Source organism: Nelumbo lutea, chromosome 4 (genome assembly GCF_056320005.1).
Source record: "Nelumbo lutea isolate HS-2025 chromosome 4, American lotus-T2T, whole genome shotgun sequence".
NCBI lineage: Eukaryota > Viridiplantae > Streptophyta > Magnoliopsida > Proteales > Nelumbonaceae > Nelumbo > Nelumbo lutea.
Genome location: NC_142687.1, coordinates 51,848,921 through 51,866,138, shown reverse-complemented (window position 1 = coordinate 51,866,138; position 17,218 = coordinate 51,848,921). Strand labels below are relative to the sequence as shown.

The 17,218-nt window shown below is 46.5% G+C and overlaps 31 non-coding genes and 5 pseudogenes across 31 annotated transcripts; all 36 read left to right on the top strand.

Moving 5' to 3' along the window:
- The first annotated feature begins 184 nt into the window (after positions 1-184).
- Positions 185-300, top strand: LOC148857838 (5S ribosomal RNA). The gene has a single exon (XR_016097198.1). It is a non-coding gene; the product is annotated as a 5S ribosomal RNA (ribosomal RNA).
- Positions 301-659: 359 nt separating this feature from the next.
- On the top strand, positions 660-778 carry LOC148857837 (5S ribosomal RNA). Its single transcript, XR_016096829.1, has one exon. It is a non-coding gene; the product is annotated as a 5S ribosomal RNA (ribosomal RNA).
- Positions 779-1,137: 359 nt separating this feature from the next.
- On the top strand, positions 1,138-1,256 carry LOC148857836 (5S ribosomal RNA). Its single transcript, XR_016096138.1, has one exon. It is a non-coding gene; the product is annotated as a 5S ribosomal RNA (ribosomal RNA).
- A 359-nt stretch (positions 1,257-1,615) lies between these two features.
- LOC148857835 (5S ribosomal RNA) lies at positions 1,616-1,734 on the top strand. Its single transcript, XR_016096643.1, has one exon. It is a non-coding gene; the product is annotated as a 5S ribosomal RNA (ribosomal RNA).
- A 359-nt stretch (positions 1,735-2,093) lies between these two features.
- On the top strand, positions 2,094-2,212 carry LOC148857834 (5S ribosomal RNA). Its single transcript, XR_016097917.1, has one exon. It is a non-coding gene; the product is annotated as a 5S ribosomal RNA (ribosomal RNA).
- A 359-nt stretch (positions 2,213-2,571) lies between these two features.
- LOC148857833 (5S ribosomal RNA) lies at positions 2,572-2,690 on the top strand. Its single transcript, XR_016097173.1, has one exon. It is a non-coding gene; the product is annotated as a 5S ribosomal RNA (ribosomal RNA).
- A 359-nt stretch (positions 2,691-3,049) lies between these two features.
- LOC148857832 (5S ribosomal RNA) lies at positions 3,050-3,168 on the top strand (annotated as a pseudogene).
- A 359-nt stretch (positions 3,169-3,527) lies between these two features.
- LOC148857831 (5S ribosomal RNA) lies at positions 3,528-3,646 on the top strand. The gene has a single exon (XR_016095622.1). It is a non-coding gene; the product is annotated as a 5S ribosomal RNA (ribosomal RNA).
- A 359-nt stretch (positions 3,647-4,005) lies between these two features.
- Positions 4,006-4,124, top strand: LOC148857830 (5S ribosomal RNA; annotated as a pseudogene).
- A 359-nt stretch (positions 4,125-4,483) lies between these two features.
- On the top strand, positions 4,484-4,602 carry LOC148857829 (5S ribosomal RNA). The gene has a single exon (XR_016096177.1). It is a non-coding gene; the product is annotated as a 5S ribosomal RNA (ribosomal RNA).
- A 359-nt stretch (positions 4,603-4,961) lies between these two features.
- LOC148857828 (5S ribosomal RNA) lies at positions 4,962-5,077 on the top strand. The gene has a single exon (XR_016097197.1). It is a non-coding gene; the product is annotated as a 5S ribosomal RNA (ribosomal RNA).
- Positions 5,078-5,436: 359 nt separating this feature from the next.
- On the top strand, positions 5,437-5,555 carry LOC148857827 (5S ribosomal RNA). The gene has a single exon (XR_016096828.1). It is a non-coding gene; the product is annotated as a 5S ribosomal RNA (ribosomal RNA).
- A 359-nt stretch (positions 5,556-5,914) lies between these two features.
- On the top strand, positions 5,915-6,033 carry LOC148857826 (5S ribosomal RNA). Its single transcript, XR_016096901.1, has one exon. It is a non-coding gene; the product is annotated as a 5S ribosomal RNA (ribosomal RNA).
- Positions 6,034-6,392: 359 nt separating this feature from the next.
- On the top strand, positions 6,393-6,511 carry LOC148857825 (5S ribosomal RNA). Its single transcript, XR_016095432.1, has one exon. It is a non-coding gene; the product is annotated as a 5S ribosomal RNA (ribosomal RNA).
- Positions 6,512-6,870: 359 nt separating this feature from the next.
- LOC148857824 (5S ribosomal RNA) lies at positions 6,871-6,989 on the top strand. Its single transcript, XR_016098252.1, has one exon. It is a non-coding gene; the product is annotated as a 5S ribosomal RNA (ribosomal RNA).
- Positions 6,990-7,348: 359 nt separating this feature from the next.
- On the top strand, positions 7,349-7,467 carry LOC148857823 (5S ribosomal RNA). Its single transcript, XR_016095826.1, has one exon. It is a non-coding gene; the product is annotated as a 5S ribosomal RNA (ribosomal RNA).
- A 482-nt stretch (positions 7,468-7,949) lies between these two features.
- On the top strand, positions 7,950-8,068 carry LOC148857822 (5S ribosomal RNA). Its single transcript, XR_016096137.1, has one exon. It is a non-coding gene; the product is annotated as a 5S ribosomal RNA (ribosomal RNA).
- A 359-nt stretch (positions 8,069-8,427) lies between these two features.
- LOC148857821 (5S ribosomal RNA) lies at positions 8,428-8,546 on the top strand. The gene has a single exon (XR_016096642.1). It is a non-coding gene; the product is annotated as a 5S ribosomal RNA (ribosomal RNA).
- A 359-nt stretch (positions 8,547-8,905) lies between these two features.
- LOC148857820 (5S ribosomal RNA) lies at positions 8,906-9,024 on the top strand. Its single transcript, XR_016097932.1, has one exon. It is a non-coding gene; the product is annotated as a 5S ribosomal RNA (ribosomal RNA).
- Positions 9,025-9,383: 359 nt separating this feature from the next.
- Positions 9,384-9,502, top strand: LOC148857819 (5S ribosomal RNA). Its single transcript, XR_016096286.1, has one exon. It is a non-coding gene; the product is annotated as a 5S ribosomal RNA (ribosomal RNA).
- A 359-nt stretch (positions 9,503-9,861) lies between these two features.
- LOC148857818 (5S ribosomal RNA) lies at positions 9,862-9,980 on the top strand. Its single transcript, XR_016095825.1, has one exon. It is a non-coding gene; the product is annotated as a 5S ribosomal RNA (ribosomal RNA).
- Positions 9,981-10,339: 359 nt separating this feature from the next.
- LOC148857817 (5S ribosomal RNA) lies at positions 10,340-10,457 on the top strand. Its single transcript, XR_016097480.1, has one exon. It is a non-coding gene; the product is annotated as a 5S ribosomal RNA (ribosomal RNA).
- Positions 10,458-10,816: 359 nt separating this feature from the next.
- Positions 10,817-10,935, top strand: LOC148857816 (5S ribosomal RNA). The gene has a single exon (XR_016096073.1). It is a non-coding gene; the product is annotated as a 5S ribosomal RNA (ribosomal RNA).
- Positions 10,936-11,294: 359 nt separating this feature from the next.
- On the top strand, positions 11,295-11,413 carry LOC148857815 (5S ribosomal RNA). The gene has a single exon (XR_016095418.1). It is a non-coding gene; the product is annotated as a 5S ribosomal RNA (ribosomal RNA).
- Positions 11,414-11,772: 359 nt separating this feature from the next.
- On the top strand, positions 11,773-11,891 carry LOC148857814 (5S ribosomal RNA; annotated as a pseudogene).
- A 359-nt stretch (positions 11,892-12,250) lies between these two features.
- On the top strand, positions 12,251-12,366 carry LOC148857813 (5S ribosomal RNA). Its single transcript, XR_016097740.1, has one exon. It is a non-coding gene; the product is annotated as a 5S ribosomal RNA (ribosomal RNA).
- A 359-nt stretch (positions 12,367-12,725) lies between these two features.
- Positions 12,726-12,844, top strand: LOC148857812 (5S ribosomal RNA). Its single transcript, XR_016097931.1, has one exon. It is a non-coding gene; the product is annotated as a 5S ribosomal RNA (ribosomal RNA).
- Positions 12,845-13,203: 359 nt separating this feature from the next.
- LOC148857811 (5S ribosomal RNA) lies at positions 13,204-13,322 on the top strand. Its single transcript, XR_016095984.1, has one exon. It is a non-coding gene; the product is annotated as a 5S ribosomal RNA (ribosomal RNA).
- A 359-nt stretch (positions 13,323-13,681) lies between these two features.
- Positions 13,682-13,800, top strand: LOC148857810 (5S ribosomal RNA). Its single transcript, XR_016097172.1, has one exon. It is a non-coding gene; the product is annotated as a 5S ribosomal RNA (ribosomal RNA).
- A 359-nt stretch (positions 13,801-14,159) lies between these two features.
- On the top strand, positions 14,160-14,278 carry LOC148857809 (5S ribosomal RNA; annotated as a pseudogene).
- Positions 14,279-14,637: 359 nt separating this feature from the next.
- Positions 14,638-14,756, top strand: LOC148857808 (5S ribosomal RNA). The gene has a single exon (XR_016096176.1). It is a non-coding gene; the product is annotated as a 5S ribosomal RNA (ribosomal RNA).
- A 359-nt stretch (positions 14,757-15,115) lies between these two features.
- LOC148857807 (5S ribosomal RNA) lies at positions 15,116-15,234 on the top strand (annotated as a pseudogene).
- A 359-nt stretch (positions 15,235-15,593) lies between these two features.
- LOC148857806 (5S ribosomal RNA) lies at positions 15,594-15,712 on the top strand. Its single transcript, XR_016096285.1, has one exon. It is a non-coding gene; the product is annotated as a 5S ribosomal RNA (ribosomal RNA).
- Positions 15,713-16,071: 359 nt separating this feature from the next.
- On the top strand, positions 16,072-16,190 carry LOC148857805 (5S ribosomal RNA). The gene has a single exon (XR_016095824.1). It is a non-coding gene; the product is annotated as a 5S ribosomal RNA (ribosomal RNA).
- A 359-nt stretch (positions 16,191-16,549) lies between these two features.
- LOC148857804 (5S ribosomal RNA) lies at positions 16,550-16,667 on the top strand. The gene has a single exon (XR_016097479.1). It is a non-coding gene; the product is annotated as a 5S ribosomal RNA (ribosomal RNA).
- Positions 16,668-17,026: 359 nt separating this feature from the next.
- Positions 17,027-17,145, top strand: LOC148857803 (5S ribosomal RNA). Its single transcript, XR_016096072.1, has one exon. It is a non-coding gene; the product is annotated as a 5S ribosomal RNA (ribosomal RNA).
- The last annotated feature ends 73 nt before the right edge of the window (positions 17,146-17,218 follow it).

The following is a 17,218-nucleotide window of genomic DNA, read 5'->3' as shown; positions in this document are numbered from 1 at the left end:
CGATATTACTACATTTATCCGGGGCAGCGACAGATCTAGAAAGGACTAACTCCGCTCACCTGGGAGCTTGTGCACGGTTACCAAGGGAGGAAAGTTGCATACACCGTTTTTTCAAGTCTAAAAGAATTAATGGAGGGGAGCAAGATAGTGAGTGCATAAAGATTAAAGCGAACAAGAAGCAAACGGGTGCGATCATACCAGCACTAATGCACCGGATCCCATCAGAACTCCGAAGTTAAGCGTGCTTGGGCGAGAGTAGTACTAGGATGGGTGACCTGGGAAGTCCTCGTGTTGCACCCCAATTTTATAAATATTTTATTTTTGATATACTATTTGCAAATTCCATATGTCGTTTCGGCGAGACAACAGGAAACAACGTGCCGGATACTCGGACCATTTGGGGAACGACCGTCATCACTGAATGGGAACGTTGCAAAACCGGGCGTTTGGCATTCGTCGTGCATTGTGGGCCCCTTGATATTACAACATTTATCCGGGGATGCGGCAGATCTACAAAGGAATAACTCCGCTCACCTGGGAGCTTGTGCACGGTTACCAAGGGAGGAAAGTTGCATACACCGTTTTTTCAAATCTAAAAGGATTAATAGAGGGGAGCAAGACAGTGAGTGCATAAAGATTTCTGCGAACAAGATGCAAACGGGTGCGATCATACCAGCACTAATGCACCGGATCCCATCAGAACTCCGAAGTTAAGTGTGCTTGGGCGAGAGTAGTACTAGGATGGGTGACCTCCTTGGAAGTCCTCGTGTTGCACCTCCATTTTATTAATATTTTATTTCTGATAAATTATTTGCAAATTCCATATGTTGTTTCGGCGAGACAACTGGAAACAAAGCGCCGGATACTCGGACCATTTGCGGCACGACCGTCATTACTGAATGGGAACGGTGTAAAACCGGGCTTTAGGCATTCGTCGTGCATTGTGGGCCCCGCGATTTTACTACATTTATCCGGGGCATGGACAGATCTAGAAAGGAATAACTCCGCTCACCTTGGTGCTTGTGCACGGTTACCAAGGGAGGAAAGTTGCATACACCGTTTTTTCAAGTCTGAAGGAATTAATGGAGGGGAGCAAGATAGTGAGTGCATAAAGATTTAAACGAACAAGAAGCAAACGGGTGCGATCGTACCAGCACTAATGCACCGGATCCCATCAGAACTCCGAAGTTAAGCGTGCTTGGGCGAGAGTAGTACTAGGATGGGTGACCTCCTGGGAAGTCCTCGTGTTGCACCCCAATTTTATTAATATTTTATTTTTGATATACTATTTGCAAATTCCATATGTCGTTTCGGCGAGACAACAGGAAACAACGTGCCGGATACTCGGACCATTTGCGGAACGACCGTCATTACTGAATGGGAACGGTGCAAAACCGGGCTTTTGGCATTCGTCGTGCATTGTGGGCCCCGCGATATTACAACATTTATCCGGGGATGCGGCAGATCTTCTAAGGAATAACTCCGCTCAACTGGGAGCTTGTGCACGGTTACCAAGGGAGGAAATTTGATTACACCGTTTTTTCAAATCTGAAAGGATTAATGGAGGGGAGCAAGACAGTGAGTGCATAAAGATTTCTGCGAACAAGATGCAAACGGGTGCGATCATACCAGCACTAATGCACCGGATCCCATCAGAACTCCGAAGTTAAGCGTGCTTGGGCGAGAGTAGTACTAGGATGGGTGACCTCCTGGGAAGTAATCGTGTTGCACCCCAATTTTATTAATATTTTATTTTTGATATACTATTTGCAAATTCCATATGTCGTTTCGGCGAGACAACTGGAAACAACGTGCCGGATACTCGGACCATTTGCGGCACGACCGTCATTACTGAATGGGAACGGTGAAAAACTGGGCTTTTGGCATTCGTCGTGCATTGTGGGCCCCGTGATATTACTACATTTATCCGAGGATGCGGCAGATCTAGAAAGGAATAACTCCGCTCACCTGTGAGCTTGTGCACGGTTACCAAGGGAGGAAAGTTGCATACACCGTTTTTTCAAGTCTGAAAGAATTAATGGAGGGGAGCAAGATAGTGAGTGCATAAAGATTAAAGCGAACAAGAAGCAAACGGGTGCGATCATACCAGCACTAATGCACCGGATCGCATCAGGACTCCGAAGTTAAGCGTGCTTGGGCGAGAGTAGTAATAGGATGGGTGACCTCCCGGGAAGTCCTCGTGTTGCACCCCAATTTTATTAATATTTTATTTTTGATATATTATTTGCAAATTCCATATGTCGTTTCGGCGAGACAACTGGAAACAACGTGCCGGATACTCGGACCATTTGCGGCACGACCGTCATTACTGAATGGGAACAGTGCAAAACCGGGCGTTTGGCATTCGTCGTGCATTGTGGGCCCCATGATATTACAACATTTATCCGAGGATGCGGCAGATCTACAAAGGAATAACTCCGCTCACCTGGGAGCTTGTGCACGGTTACCAAGGGAGGAAAGTTGCATACACCGTTTTTTCAAGTCTGAAAGAATTAATGGAGGGGAGCAAGATAGTGAGTGCATAAAGATTAAAGCGAACAAGAAGCAAACGGGTGCGATCATACCAGCACTAATGCACCGGATCCCATCAGGACTCCGAAGTTAAGCGTGCTTGGGCGAGAGTAGTAATAGGATGGGTGACCTCCCGGGAAGTCCTCGTGTTGCACCCCAATTTTATTAATATTTTATTTTTGATATATTATTTGCAAATTCCATATGTCGTTTCGGCGAGACAACTGGAAACAACGAGCTGGATACTCGGACCATTTGCGGCACGACCGTCATTAACGAATGGGAACGGTGCAAAACCTGGCTTTTGGCATTCGTCCTGCATTGTGGGCCCCGCGATATTACTGCATTTATCCGGGGATGCGGCAGATCTAGAAAGGAATAACTCCTCTCACATGGGAGTTTGTGCATGGTTACCAAGGGAGGAAAGTTGCATACACCGTTTTTTCAAATCTGAAGGAATTAATGAAGGGGAGCAAGACAGGGAGTGCATAAAGATTTCAGCGAACAAGATGCAAACGGGTGCGATCATACCAGCACTAATGCACCGGATACAATCAGTACTCCGAAGTTAAGCGTGCTTGGGCGAGAGTAGTACTAGGATGGGTAACCTCCTGGGAAGTCCTCGTGTTGCACCCCAATTTTATTAATATTTTATTTTTGATATACTATTTGCAAATTCCATATGTCGTTTCGGCGAGACAACTGGAAACAACGTGCCGGATACTCGGACCATTTGCGGCACGACCGTCATTACTGAATGGGAACGGTGCAAAACTGGGCTTTTGGCATTCGTCGTGCATTGTGGGCCCCGCGATATTACTACATTTATCCGGGGATGCGGCAGATCTAGAAAGGAATAACTCCGCTCACCTGGGAGCTTGTGCACGGTTACCAAGGGAGGAAAGTTGCATACACCGTTTTTTCAAGTCTGAAAGAATTAATGGAGGGGAGCAAGATAGTGAGTGCATAAAGATTAAAGCGAACAAGAAGCAAACGGGTGCGATCATACCAGCACTAATGCACCGGATCCCATCAGAACTCCGAAGTTAAGCGTGCTTGGGCGAGAGTAGTACTTGGATGGGTGACCTCCTGGGAAGTCCTCGTGTTGCACCCCAATTTTATTAATATTTTATTTTTGATATACTATTTGCAAATTCCATATGTCGTTTCGGCGAGACAACTGGAAACAACGTGCCGGATACTCGGACCATTTGCGGCACGACCGTCATTACTGAATGGGAACGGTGCAAAACCGGTCTTTTGGCATTCGTCCTGCATTGTGGGCCCCGCGATATTACTGCATTTATCCGGGGATGCGGCAGATCTAGAAAGGAATAACTCCGCTCACCTGGGAGTTTGTGCATGGTTACCAAGGGAGGAAAGTTGCATACACCGTTTTTTCAAATCTGAAGGAATTAATGAAGGGGAGGAAGACAGGGAGTGCATAAAGATTTCAGCGAACAAGATGCAAACGGGTGCGATCATACCAGCACTAATGCACCGGATACGATCAGTACTCCGAAGTTAAGCGTGCTTGGGCGACAGTAGTACTAGGATGGGTAACCTCCTGGGAAGTCCTCGTGTTGCACCCCAATTTTATTAATATTTTATTTTTGATATACTATTTGCAAATTCCATATGTCGTTTCGGCGAGACAACTGGAAACAACGTGCCGGATACTCGGACCATTTGCGGCACGACCGTCATTACTGAATGGGAACGGTGCAAAACTGGGCTTTTGGCATTCGTCGTGCATTGTGGGCCCCGCGATATTACTACATTTATCCGGGGATGCGGCAGATCTAGAAAGGAATTACTCCGCTCACCTGGGAGCTTGTGCACGGTTACCAAGGGAGGAAAGTTGCATACACCGTTTTTTCAAGTCTGAAAGAATTAATGGAGGGGAGCAAGATAGTGAGTGCATAAAGATTTAAGCGAACAAGATGAAAACCGGTGCGATCATACCAGCACTAATGCACCGGATCCCATCAGAACTCCGAAGTTAAGCGTGCTTGGGCGAGAGTAGTACTAGGATGGGTGACCTCCTGGGAAGTCCTCGTGTTGCACCCCAATTTTATTAATATTTTATTTTTGATATACTATTTGCAAATTCCATATGTCGTTTCGGCGAGACAACTGGAAACAACGTGCCGGATACTCGGACCATTTGCGGCACGACCGTCATTACTGAATGGGAACGGTGCAAAACCGGTCTTTTGGCATTCGTCGTGCATTGTGGGCCCCGCGATATTACTACATTTATCCGGGGCAGCGACAGATCTAGAAAGGACTAACTCCGCTCACCTGGGAGCTTGTGCACGGTTACCAAGGGAGGAAAGTTGCATACACCGTTTTTTCAAGTCTAAAAGAATTAATGGAGGGGAGCAAGATAGTGAGTGCATAAAGATTAAAGCGAACAAGAAGCAAACGGGTGCGATCATACCAGCACTAATGCACCGGATCCCATCAGAACTCCGAAGTTAAGCGTGCTTGGGCGAGAGTAGTACTAGGATGGGTGACCTGGGAAGTCCTCGTGTTGCACCCCAATTTTATAAATATTTTATTTTTGATATACTATTTGCAAATTCCATATGTCGTTTCGGCGAGACAACAGGAAACAACGTGCCGGATACTCGGACCATTTGGGGAACGACCGTCATCACTGAATGGGAACGTTGCAAAACCGGGCGTTTGGCATTCGTCGTGCATTGTGGGCCCCTTGATATTACAACATTTATCCGGGGATGCGGCAGATCTACAAAGGAATAACTCCGCTCACCTGGGAGCTTGTGCACGGTTACCAAGGGAGGAAAGTTGCATACACCGTTTTTTCAAATCTAAAAGGATTAATAGAGGGGAGCAAGACAGTGAGTGCATAAAGATTTCTGCGAACAAGATGCAAACGGGTGCGATCATACCAGCACTAATGCACCGGATCCCATCAGAACTCCGAAGTTAAGTGTGCTTGGGCGAGAGTAGTACTAGGATGGGTGACCTCCTTGGAAGTCCTCGTGTTGCACCTCCATTTTATTAATATTTTATTTCTGATAAATTATTTGCAAATTCCATATGTTGTTTCGGCGAGACAACTGGAAACAAAGCGCCGGATACTCGGACCATTTGCGGCACGACCGTCATTACTGAATGGGAACGGTGCAAAACCGGGCTTTAGGCATTCGTCGTGCATTGTGGGCCCCGCGATTTTACTACATTTATCCGGGGCATGGACAGATCTAGAAAGGAATAACTCCGCTCACCTTGGTGCTTGTGCACGGTTACCAAGGGAGGAAAGTTGCATACACCGTTTTTTCAAGTCTGAAGGAATTAATGGAGGGGAGCAAGATAGTGAGTGCATAAAGATTTAAACGAACAAGAAGCAAACGGGTGCGATCGTACCAGCACTAATGCACCGGATCCCATCAGAACTCCGAAGTTAAGCGTGCTTGGGCGAGAGTAGTACTAGGATGGGTGACCTCCTGGGAAGTCCTCGTGTTGCAGCCCAATTTTATTAATATTTTATTTTTGATATACTATTTGCAAATTCCATATGTCGTTTCGGCGAGACAACAGGAAACAACGTGCCGGATAGTCGGACCATTTGCGGAACGACCGTCATTACTGAATGGGAACGGTGCAAAACCGGGCTTTTGGCATTCGTCGTGCATTGTGGGCCCCGCGATATTACAACATTTATCCGGGGATGCGGCAGATCTTCTAAGGAATAACTCCGCTCACCTGGGAGCTTGTGCACGGTTACCAAGGGAGGAAATTTGATTACACCGTTTTTTCAAATCTGAAAGGATTAATGGAGGGGAGCAAGACAGTGAGTGCATAAAGATTTCTGCGAACAAGATGCAAACGGGTGCGATCATACCAGCACTAATGCACCGGATCCCATCAGAACTCCGAAGTTAAGCGTGCTTGGGCGAGAGTAGTACTAGGATGGGTGACCTCCTGGGAAGTCCTCGTGTTGCACCCCAATTTTATTAATATTTTATTTTTGATATATTATTTGCAAATTCCATATGTCGTTTCGGCGAGACAACTGGAAACAACGTGCCGGATACTCGGACCATTTGCGGCACGACCGTCATTATTGAATGGGAACGGTGCAAAACCGGGCTTTTGGCATTCGTCGTGCATTGTGGGCCCCATGATATTACAACATTTATCCGGGGATGCGGCAGATCTAGAAAGGAATAACTCCGCTCACCTGGGAGCTTGTGCACGGTTACCAAGGGAGGAAAGTTGCATACACCGTTTTTTCAAGTCTGAAAGGATTAATGGAGGGGAGCAAGACAGTGAGTTCATAAAGATTTCTGCGAACAAGAAGCAAACGGGTGCGATCATACCAGCACAAATGCACCGGATCCCATCAGAACTCCGAAGTTAAGTGTGCTTGGGCGAGAGTAGTACTAGGATGGGTGACCTCCTGGGAAGTCCTCGTGTTGCACCCCAATTTTATTAATATTTTATTTCTGATATATTATTTGCAAATTCCATATGTCGTTTCGGCGAGACAACTGGAAACAACGTGCCGGATACTCGGACCATTTGCGGCACGACCGTCATTACTGAATGGGAACGGTGCAAAACCGGGCTTTTGGCATTCGTCGTGCATTGTGGGCCCCGCGATTTTACTACATTTATCCGGGGCAGCGACAGATCTAGAAAGGAATAACTCCGCTCACCTTGGAGCTTGTGCACGGTTACAAAGGGAGGAAAGTTGCATACACCGTTTTTTCAAGTCTGAAAGAATTAATGGAGGGGAGCAAGATAGTGAGTGCATAAAGATTAAAACGAACAAGAAGCAAACGGGTGCGATCATACCAGCACTAATGCACCGGATCCCATCAGAACTCTGAAGTTAAGCGTGCTTGGGCGAGAGTAGTACTAGGATGGGTGACCTCCTGGGAAGTCCTCGTGTTGCACCCCAATTTTATTAATATTTTATTTTTGATATACTATTTGCAAATTCCATATGTCGTTTCGGCGAGACAAAAGGAAACAACGTGCCGGATACATGGACCATTTGCGGAAGTCCCCGTGTTGCACCTCAATTTTATTAATATTTTATTTCTGATAAATTATTTGCAAATTCCATATGTTGTTTCGGCGAGACAACTGGAAACAAAGCGCCGGATACTCGGACCATTTGCGGCACGACCGTCATTACTGAATGGGAACGGTGCAAAACCGGGCTTTAGGCATTCGTCGTGCATTGTGGGCCCCGCGATTTTACTACATTTATCCGGGGCATGGACAGATCTAGAAAGGAATAACTCCGCTCACCTTGGTGCTTGTGCACGGTTACCAAGGGAGGAAAGTTGCATACACCGTTTTTTCAAGTCTGAAGGAATTAATGGAGGGGAGCAAGATAGTGAGTGCATAAAGATTTAAACGAACAAGAAGCAAACGGGTGCGATCGTACCAGCACTAATGCACCGGATCCCATCAGAACTCCGAAGTTAAGCGTGCTTGGGCGAGAGTAGTACTAGGATGGGTGACCTCCTGGGAAGTCCTCGTGTTGCACCCCAATTTTATTAATATTTTATTTTTGATATACTATTTGCAAATTCCATATGTCGTTTCGGCGAGACAACAGGAAACAACGTGCCGGATACTCGGACCATTTGCGGAACGACCGTCATTACTGAATGGGAACGGTGCAAAACCGGGCTTTTGGCATTCGTCGTGCATTGTGGGCCCCGCGATATTACAACATTTATCCGGGGATGCGGCAGATCTTCTAAGGAATAACTCCGCTCACCTGGGAGCTTGTGCACGGTTACCAAGGGAGGAAATTTGATTACACCGTTTTTTCAAATCTGAAAGGATTAATGGAGGGGAGCAAGACAGTGAGTGCATAAAGATTTCTGCGAACAAGATGCAAACGGGTGCGATCATACCAGCACTAATGCACCGGATCCCATCAGAACTCCGAAGTTAAGCGTGCTTGGGCGAGAGTAGTACTAGGATGGGTGACCTCCTGGGAAGTAATCGTGTTGCACCCCAATTTTATTAATATTTTATTTTTGATATACTATTTGCAAATTCCATATGTCGTTTCGGCGAGACAACTGGAAACAACGTGCCGGATACTCGGACCATTTGCGGCACGACCGTCATTACGGAATGGGAACGGTGCAAAACTGGGCTTTTGGCATTCGTCGTGCATTGTGGGCCCCGTGATATTACTACATTTATCCGAGGATGCGGCAGATCTAGAAAGGAATAACTCCGCTCACCTGTGAGCTTGTGCACGGTTACCAAGGGAGGAAAGTTGCATACACCGTTTTTTCAAGTCTGAAAGAATTAATGGAGGGGAGCAAGATAGTGAGTGCATAAAGATTAAAGCGAACAAGAAGCAAACGGGTGCGATCATACCAGCACTAATGCACCGGATCGCATCAGGACTCCGAAGTTAAGCGTGCTTGGGCGAGAGTAGTAATTGGATGGGTGACCTCCCGGGAAGTCCTCGTGTTGCACCCCAATTTTATTAATATTTTATTTTTGATATATTATTTGCAAATTCCATATGTCGTTTCGGCGAGACAACTGGAAACAACGTGCCGGATACTCGGACCATTTGCGGCACGACCGTCATTACTGAATGGGAACGGTGCAAAACCGGGCGTTTGGCATTCGTCGTGCATTGTGGGCCCCATGATATTACAACATTTATCCGGGGATGCGGCAGATCTACAAAGGAATAACTCCGCTCACCTGGGAGCTTGTGCACGGTTACCAAGGGAGGAAAGTTGCATACACCGTTTTTTCAAATCTGAAAGGATTAATGGAGGGGAGCAAGACAGTGAGTTCATAATGATTTCTGCGAACAAGATGCAAACGGGTGCGATCATACCAGCACAAATGCACCGGATCCCATCAGAACTCCGAAGTTAAGTGTGCTTGGGCGAGAGTAGTACTAGGATGGGTGACCTCCTTGGAAGTCCTCGTGTTGCACCTCAATTTTATTAATATTTTATTTCTGATATATTATTTGCAAATTCCATATGTCGTTTCGGCGAGACAACTGGAAACAAAGCGCCGGATACTCGGACCATTTGCGGCACGACCGTCATTACTGAATGGGAACGGTGCAAAACCGGGCTTTAGGCATTCGTCGTGCATTGTGGGCCCCGCGATTTTACTACATTTATCCGGGGCAGCGACAGATCTAGAAAGGAATAACTCCGCTCACCTTGGAGCTTGTGCACGGTTACCAAGGGAGGAAAGTTGCATACACCGTTTTTTCAAGTCTGAAGGAATTAATGGAGGGGAGCAAGATAGTGAGTGCATAAAGATTAAAACGAACAAGAAGCAAACGGGTGCGATCATACCAGCACTAATGCACCGGATCCCATCAGAACTCTGAAGTTAAGCGTGCTTGGGCGAGAGTAGTACTAGGATGGGTGACCTCCTGGGAAGTCCTCGTGTTGCACCCCAATTTTATTAATATTTTATTTTTGATATACTATTTGCAAATTCCATATGTCGTTTCGGCGAGACAAAAGGAAACAACGTGCCGGATACATGGACCATTTGCGGAACGACCGTCATTACTGAATGGGAACGGTGCAAAACCGGGCTTTTGGCATTCGTCGTGCATTGTGGGCCCCGCGATATTACAACATTTATCCGGGGATGCGGCAGATCTTCTAAGCAATAACTCCGCTCACCTGGGAGCTTGTGCACGGTTACCAAGGGAGGAAATTTGCATACACCGTTTTTTCAAATCTGAAAGGATTAATGGAGGGGAGCAAGACAGTGAGTGCATAAAGATTTCTGCGAACAAGAGGCAAACGGGTGCGATCATACCGCACTAATGCACCGGATCCCATCAGAACTCCGAAGTTAAGCGTGCTTGGGCGAGAGTAGTATTAGGATGGGTGACCTCCTGGGAAGTCCTCGTGTTGCACCCCAATTTTATTAATATTTTATTTTTGATATACTATTTGGAAATTCCATCTGTCGTTTCAGCGAGACAACTGGAAACAACGTGTCGGATAATCGGACCATTTGCGGCACGACCGTCATTACTGAATGGGAACGGTGCAAAACTGGGCTTTTGGCATTCGTCGTGCATTGTTGGACCCGTGATATTACTACATTTATCCGAGGATGCGGCAGATCTAGAAAGGAATAACTCCGCTCACCTGGGAGCTTGTGCACGGTTACAAAGGGAGGAAAGTTGCATAAACCGTTTTTTCAAGTCTGAAAGAATTAATGGAGGGGAGCAAGATAGTGAGTGCATAAAGATTAAAGCGAACAAGAAGCAAACGGGTGCGATCATACCAGCACTAATGCACCGGATCCCATCAGAACTTCGAAGTTAAGCGTGCTTGGGCGAGAGTAGTACTAGGATGGGTGACCTCCTGGGAAGTCCTCGTGTTGCACCCCAATTTTATTAATAGTTTATTTTTGATATACTATTTGCAAATTCCATATGTCATTTCGGCGAGACAACTGGAAACAACGAGCCGGATACTCGGTCCATTTGCGGCACGACCGTCATTAACGAATGGGAACGGTGCAAAACCGGGCTTTTGGCATTCGTCCTGCATTGTGGGCCCCGCGATATTACTGCATTTATCCGGGGATGCGGCAGATCTAGAAAGGAATAACTCTGCTCACCTGTGAGATTGTGCACGGTTACCAAGGGAGGAAATTTGCATACACCGTTTTTTCAAATCTGAAAGGATTAATGGAGTGGAGCAAGACAGTGAGTGCATAAAGATTTCTGCGAACAAGACGCAAATGGGTGCGATCATACCAGCACTAATGCACCGGATCCCATCAGAACTCCGAAGTTAAGCGTGCTTGGGCGAGAGTAGTACTAGGATGGGTGACCTCCTGGGAAGTCCTCGTGTTGCACCCCAATTTTAATAATATTTTATTTTTGATATACTATTTGCAAATTCCATATGTCGTTTCGGCGAGACAACTGGAAACAACGAGCCGGATACTCGGACCATTTGCGGCACGACCGTCATTAACGAATGGGAACGGTGCAAAACCGGGCTTTTGGCATTCGTCCTGCATTGGGGGCCCCGCGATATTACTGCATTTATCCGGGGATGCGGCAGATCTAGAAAGGAATAACTCCGCTCACCTGGGAGTTTGTGCATGGTTACCAAGGGAGGAAAGTTGCATACACCGTTTTTTCAAATCTGAAGGAATTAATAAAGGGGAGCAATACAGGGAGTGCATAAAGATTTCAGCGAACAAGACGCAAATGGGTGCGATCATACCAGCACTAATGCACCGGATCCAATCAGAACTCCGAAGTTAAGCGTGCTTGGGCGACAGTAGTACTAGGATGGGTAACCTCCTCGGAAGTCCTCGTGTTGCACCCCAATTTTATTAATATTTTATTTTTGATATACTATTTGCAAATTCCATATGTCGTTTCGGCGAGACAACTGGAAACAACGTGCCGGATACTCGGACCATTTGCGGCCCGACCGTCATTACTGAATGGGAACGGTGCAAAACCGGTCTTTTGGCATTCGTCGTGCATTGTGGGCCCCGCGATATTACTACATTTATCCGGGGCAGCGACAGATCTAGAAAGGACTAACTCCGCTCACCTGGGAGCTTGTGCACGATTACCAAGGGAGGAAAGTTGCATACACCGTTTTTTCAAGTCTAAAAGAATTAATGGAGGGGAGCAAGATAGTGAGTGCATAAAGATTAAAGCGAACAAGAAGCAAACGGGTGCGATCATACCAGCACTAATGCACCGGATCCCATCAGAACTCCGAAGTTAAGCGTGCTTGGGCGAGAGTAGTACTAGGATGGGTGACTTGGGAAGTCCTCGTGTTGCACCCCAATTTTATAAATATTTTATTTTTGATATACTATTTGCAAATTCCATATGTCGTTTCGGCGAGACAACAGGAAACAACGTGCCGGATACTCGGACCATTTGGGGAACGACCGTCATCACTGAATGCGAACGTTGCAAAACCGGGCGTTTGGCATTCGTCGTGCATTGTGGGCCCCTTGATATTACAACATTTATCCGGGGATGCGGCAGATCTACAAAGGAATAACTCCGCTCACCTGGGAGCTTGTGCACGGTTACCAAGGGAGGAAAGTTGCATACACCGTTTTTTCAAATCTAAAAGGATTAATAGAGGGGAGCAAGACAGTGAGTGCATAAAGATTTCTGCGAACAAGATGCAAACGGGTGCGATCATACCAGCACTAATGCACCGGATCCCATCAGAACTCCGAAGTTACGTGTGCTTGGGCGAGAGTAGTACTAGGATGGGTGACCTCCTTGGAAGTCCCCGTGTTGCACCTCCATTTTATTAATATTTTATTTCTGATAAATTATTTGCAAATTCCATATGTTGTTTCGGCGAGACAACTGGAAACAAAGCGCCTGATACTCGGACCATTTGCGGCACGACCGTCATTACTGAATGGGAACGGTGCAAAACCGGGCTTTTGGCATTCGTCGTGCATTGTGGGCCCCGCGATTTTACTACATTTATCCGGGGCATGGACAGATCTAGAAAGGAATAACTCCGCTCACCTTGGTGCTTGTGCACGGTTACCAAGGGAGGAAAGTTGCATACACCGTTTTTTCAAGTCTGAAGGAATTAATGGAGGGGAGCAAGATAGTGAGTGCATAAAGATTTAAACGAACAAGAAGCAAACGGGTGCGATCATACCAGCACTAATGCACCGGATCCCATCAGAACTCCGAAGTTAAGCGTGCTTGGGCGAGAGTAGTACTAGGATGGGTGACCTCCTGGGAAGTCATCGTGTTGCACCCCAATTTTATTAATATTTTATTTTTGATATACTATTTGCAAATTCCATATGTCGTTTCGGAGAGACAACTGGAAACAACGTGCCGGATACTCGGACCATTTGCGGCACGACCGTCATTACTGAATGGGAACGGTGCAAAACTGGGCTTTTGGCATTCGTCGTGCATTGTGGGCCCCGTGATATTACTACATTTATCCGAGGATGCGGCAGATCTAGAAAGGAATAACTCCGCTCACCTGGGAGCTTGTGCACGGTTACCAAGGGAGGAAAGTTGCATACACCGTTTTTTCAAGTCTGAAAGAATTAATGGAGGGGAGCAAGATAGTGAGTGCATAAAGATTAAAGCGAACAAGAAGCAAACGGGTGCGATCATACCAGCACTAATGCACCGGATCCCATCAGGACTCCGAAGTTAAGCGTGCTTGGGCGAGAGTAGTAATAGGATGGGTGACCTCCCGGGAAGTCCTCGTGTTGCACCCCAATTTTATTAATATTTTATTTTTGATATATTATTTGCAAATTCCATATGTCGTTTCGGCGAGACAACTGGAAACAACGAGCCGGATACTCGGACCATTTGCGGCACGACCGTCATTAACGAATGGGAACGGTGCAAAACCTGGCTTTTGGCATTCGTCCTGCATTGTGGGCCCCACGATATTACTGCATTTATCCGGGGATGCGGCAGATCTACAAAGGAATAACTCCTCTCACCTGGGAGTTTGTGCATGGTTACCAAGGGAGGAAAGTTGCATACACCGTTTTTTCAAATCTGAAGGAATTAATGAAGGGGAGCAAGACAGGGAGTGCATAAAGATTTCAGCGAACAAGATGCAAACGGGTGCGATCATACCAGCACTAATGCACCAGATACAATCAGTACTCCGAAGTTAAGCGTGCTTGGGCGCCAGTAGTACTAGGATGGGTAACCTCCTGGGAAGTCCTCGTGTTGCACCCCAATTTTATTAATATTTTATTTTTGATATACTATTTGCAAATTCCATATGTCGTTTCGGCGAGACAACTGGAAACAACGTGCCGGATACTCGGACCATTTGCGGCACGACCGTCATTACAGAATGGGAACAGTGCAAAACTGGGCTTTTGGCATTCGTAGTGCATTGTGGGCCCTGCGATATTACTACATTTATCCGGGGATGCGGCAGATCTAGAAAGGAATAACTCCGCTCACCTGGGAGCTTGTGCACGGTTACCAAGGGAGGAAAGTTGCATACACCGTTTTTTCAAGTCTGAAAGAATTAATGGAGGGGAGCAAGATAGTGAGTACATAAAGATTAAAGCGAACAAGAAGAAAACCGGTGCGATCATACCAGCACTAATGCACCGGATCCCATCAGAACTCCGAAGTTAAGCGTGCTTGGGCGAGAGTAGTACTAGGATGGGTGACCTCCTGGGAAGTCCTCGTGTTGCACCCCAATTTTATTAATATTTTATTTTTAATATACTATTTGCAAATTCCATATGTCGTTTCGGCGAGACAACTGGAAACAACGTGCCGGATACTCGGACCATTTGCGGCACGACCGTCATTACTGAATGGGAACGGTGCAAAACCGGTCTTTTGGCATTCGTCCTGCATTGTGGGCCCCGCGATATTACTGCATTTATCCGGGGATGCGGCAGATCTAGAAAGGAATAACTCTGCTCACCTGGGAGTTTGTGCATGGTTACCAAGGGAGGAAAGTTGCATACACCGTTTTTTCAAATCTGAAGGAATTAATGAAGGGGAGCAAGACAGGGAGTGCATAAAGATTTCAGCGAACAAGATGCAAACGGGTGCGATCATACCAGCACTAATGCACCAGATACAATCAGTACTCCGAAGTTAAGCGTGCTTGGGCGACAGTAGTACTAGGATGGGTAACCTCCTAGGAAGTCCTCGTGTTGCACCCCAATTTTATTAATATTTTATTTTTGATATACTATTTGCAAATTCCATATGTCGTTTCGGCGAGACAACTGGAAACAACGTGCCGGATACTCGGACCATTTGCGGCACGACCGTCGTTACTGAATGGGAACGGTGCAAAACCGGGCGTTTGGCATTCGTCGTGCATTGTGGGCCCCATGATATTACAACATTTATCCGGGGATGCGGCAGATCTACAAAGGAATAACTCCGCTCACCTGGGAGCTTGTGCACGGTTACCAAGGGAGGAAAGTTGCATACACCGTTTTTTCAAATCTGAAAGGATTAATGGAGGGGAGCAAGACAGTGAGTTCATAAAGATTTCGGCGAACAAGATGCAAACGGGTGCGATCATACCAGCACAAATGCACCGGATCCCATCAGAACTCCGAAGTTAAGTGTGCTTGGGCGAGAGTAGTACTAGGATGGGTGACCTCCTTGGAAGTCCTCGTGTTGCACCTCAATTTTATTAATATTTTATTTCTGATATATTATTTGCAAATTCCATATGTCGTTTCGGCGAGACAACTGGAAACAAAGCGCCGGATACTCGGACCATTTGCGGCACGACCGTCATTACTGAATGGGAACGGTGCAAAACCGGGCTTTAGGCATTCGTCGTGCATTGTGGGCCCCGCGATTTTACTACATTTATCCGGGGCAGCGACAGATCTAGAAAGGAATAACTCCGCTCACCTTGGAGCTTGTGCACGGTTACCAAGGGAGGAAAGTTGCATACACCGTTTTTTCAAGTCTGAAGGAATTAATGGAGGGGAGCAAGATAGTGAGTGCATAAAGATTAAAACGAACAAGAAGCAAACGGGTGCGATCATACCAGCACTAATGCACCGGATCCCATCAGAACTCTGAAGTTAAGCGTGCTTGGGCGAGAGTAGTACTAGGATGGGTGACCTCCTGGGAAGTCCTCGTGTTGCACCCCAATTTTATTAATATTTTATTTTTGATATACTATTTGCAAATTCCATATGTCGTTTCGGCGAGACAAAAGGAAACAACGTGCCGGATACATGGACCATTTGCGGAACGACCGTCATTACTGAATGGGAACGGTGCAAAACCGGGCTTTTGGCATTCGTCGTGCATTGTGGGCCCCGCGATATTACAACATTTATCCGGGGATGCGGCAGATCTTCTAAGCAATAACTCCGCTCACCTGGGAGCTTGTGCACGGTTACCAAGGGAGGAAATTTGCATACACCGTTTTTTCAAATCTGAAAGGATTAATGGAGGGGAGCAAGACAGTGAGTGCATAAAGATTTCTGCGAACAAGAGGCAAACGGGTGCGATCATACCGCACTAATGCACCGGATCCCATCAGAACTCCGAAGTTAAGCGTGCTTGGGCGAGAGTAGTATTAGGATGGGTGACCTCCTGGGAAGTCCTCGTGTTGCACCCCAATTTTATTAATATTTTATTTTTGATATACTATTTGGAAATTCCATCTGTCGTTTCAGCGAGACAACTGGAAACAACGTGTCGGATAATCGGACCATTTGCGGCACGACCGTCACTACTGAATGGGAACGGTGCAAAACTGGGCTTTTGGCATTCGTCGTGCATTGTTGGACCCGTGATATTACTACATTTATCCGAGGATGCGGCAGATCTAGAAAGGAATAACTCCGCTCACCTGGGAGCTTGTGCACGGTTACAAAGGGAGGAAAGTTGCATAAACCGTTTTTTCAAGTCTGAAAGAATTAATGGAGGGGAGCAAGATAGTGAGTGCATAAAGATTAAAGCGAACAAGAAGCAAACGGGTGCGATCATACCAGCACTAATGCACCGGATCCCATCAGAACTTCGAAGTTAAGCGTGCTTGGGCGAGAGTAGTACTAGGATGGGTGACCTCCTGGGAAGTCCTCGTGTTGCACCCCAATTTTATTAATAGTTTATTTTTGATATACTATTTGCAAATTCCATATGTCATTTCGGCGAGACAACTGGAAA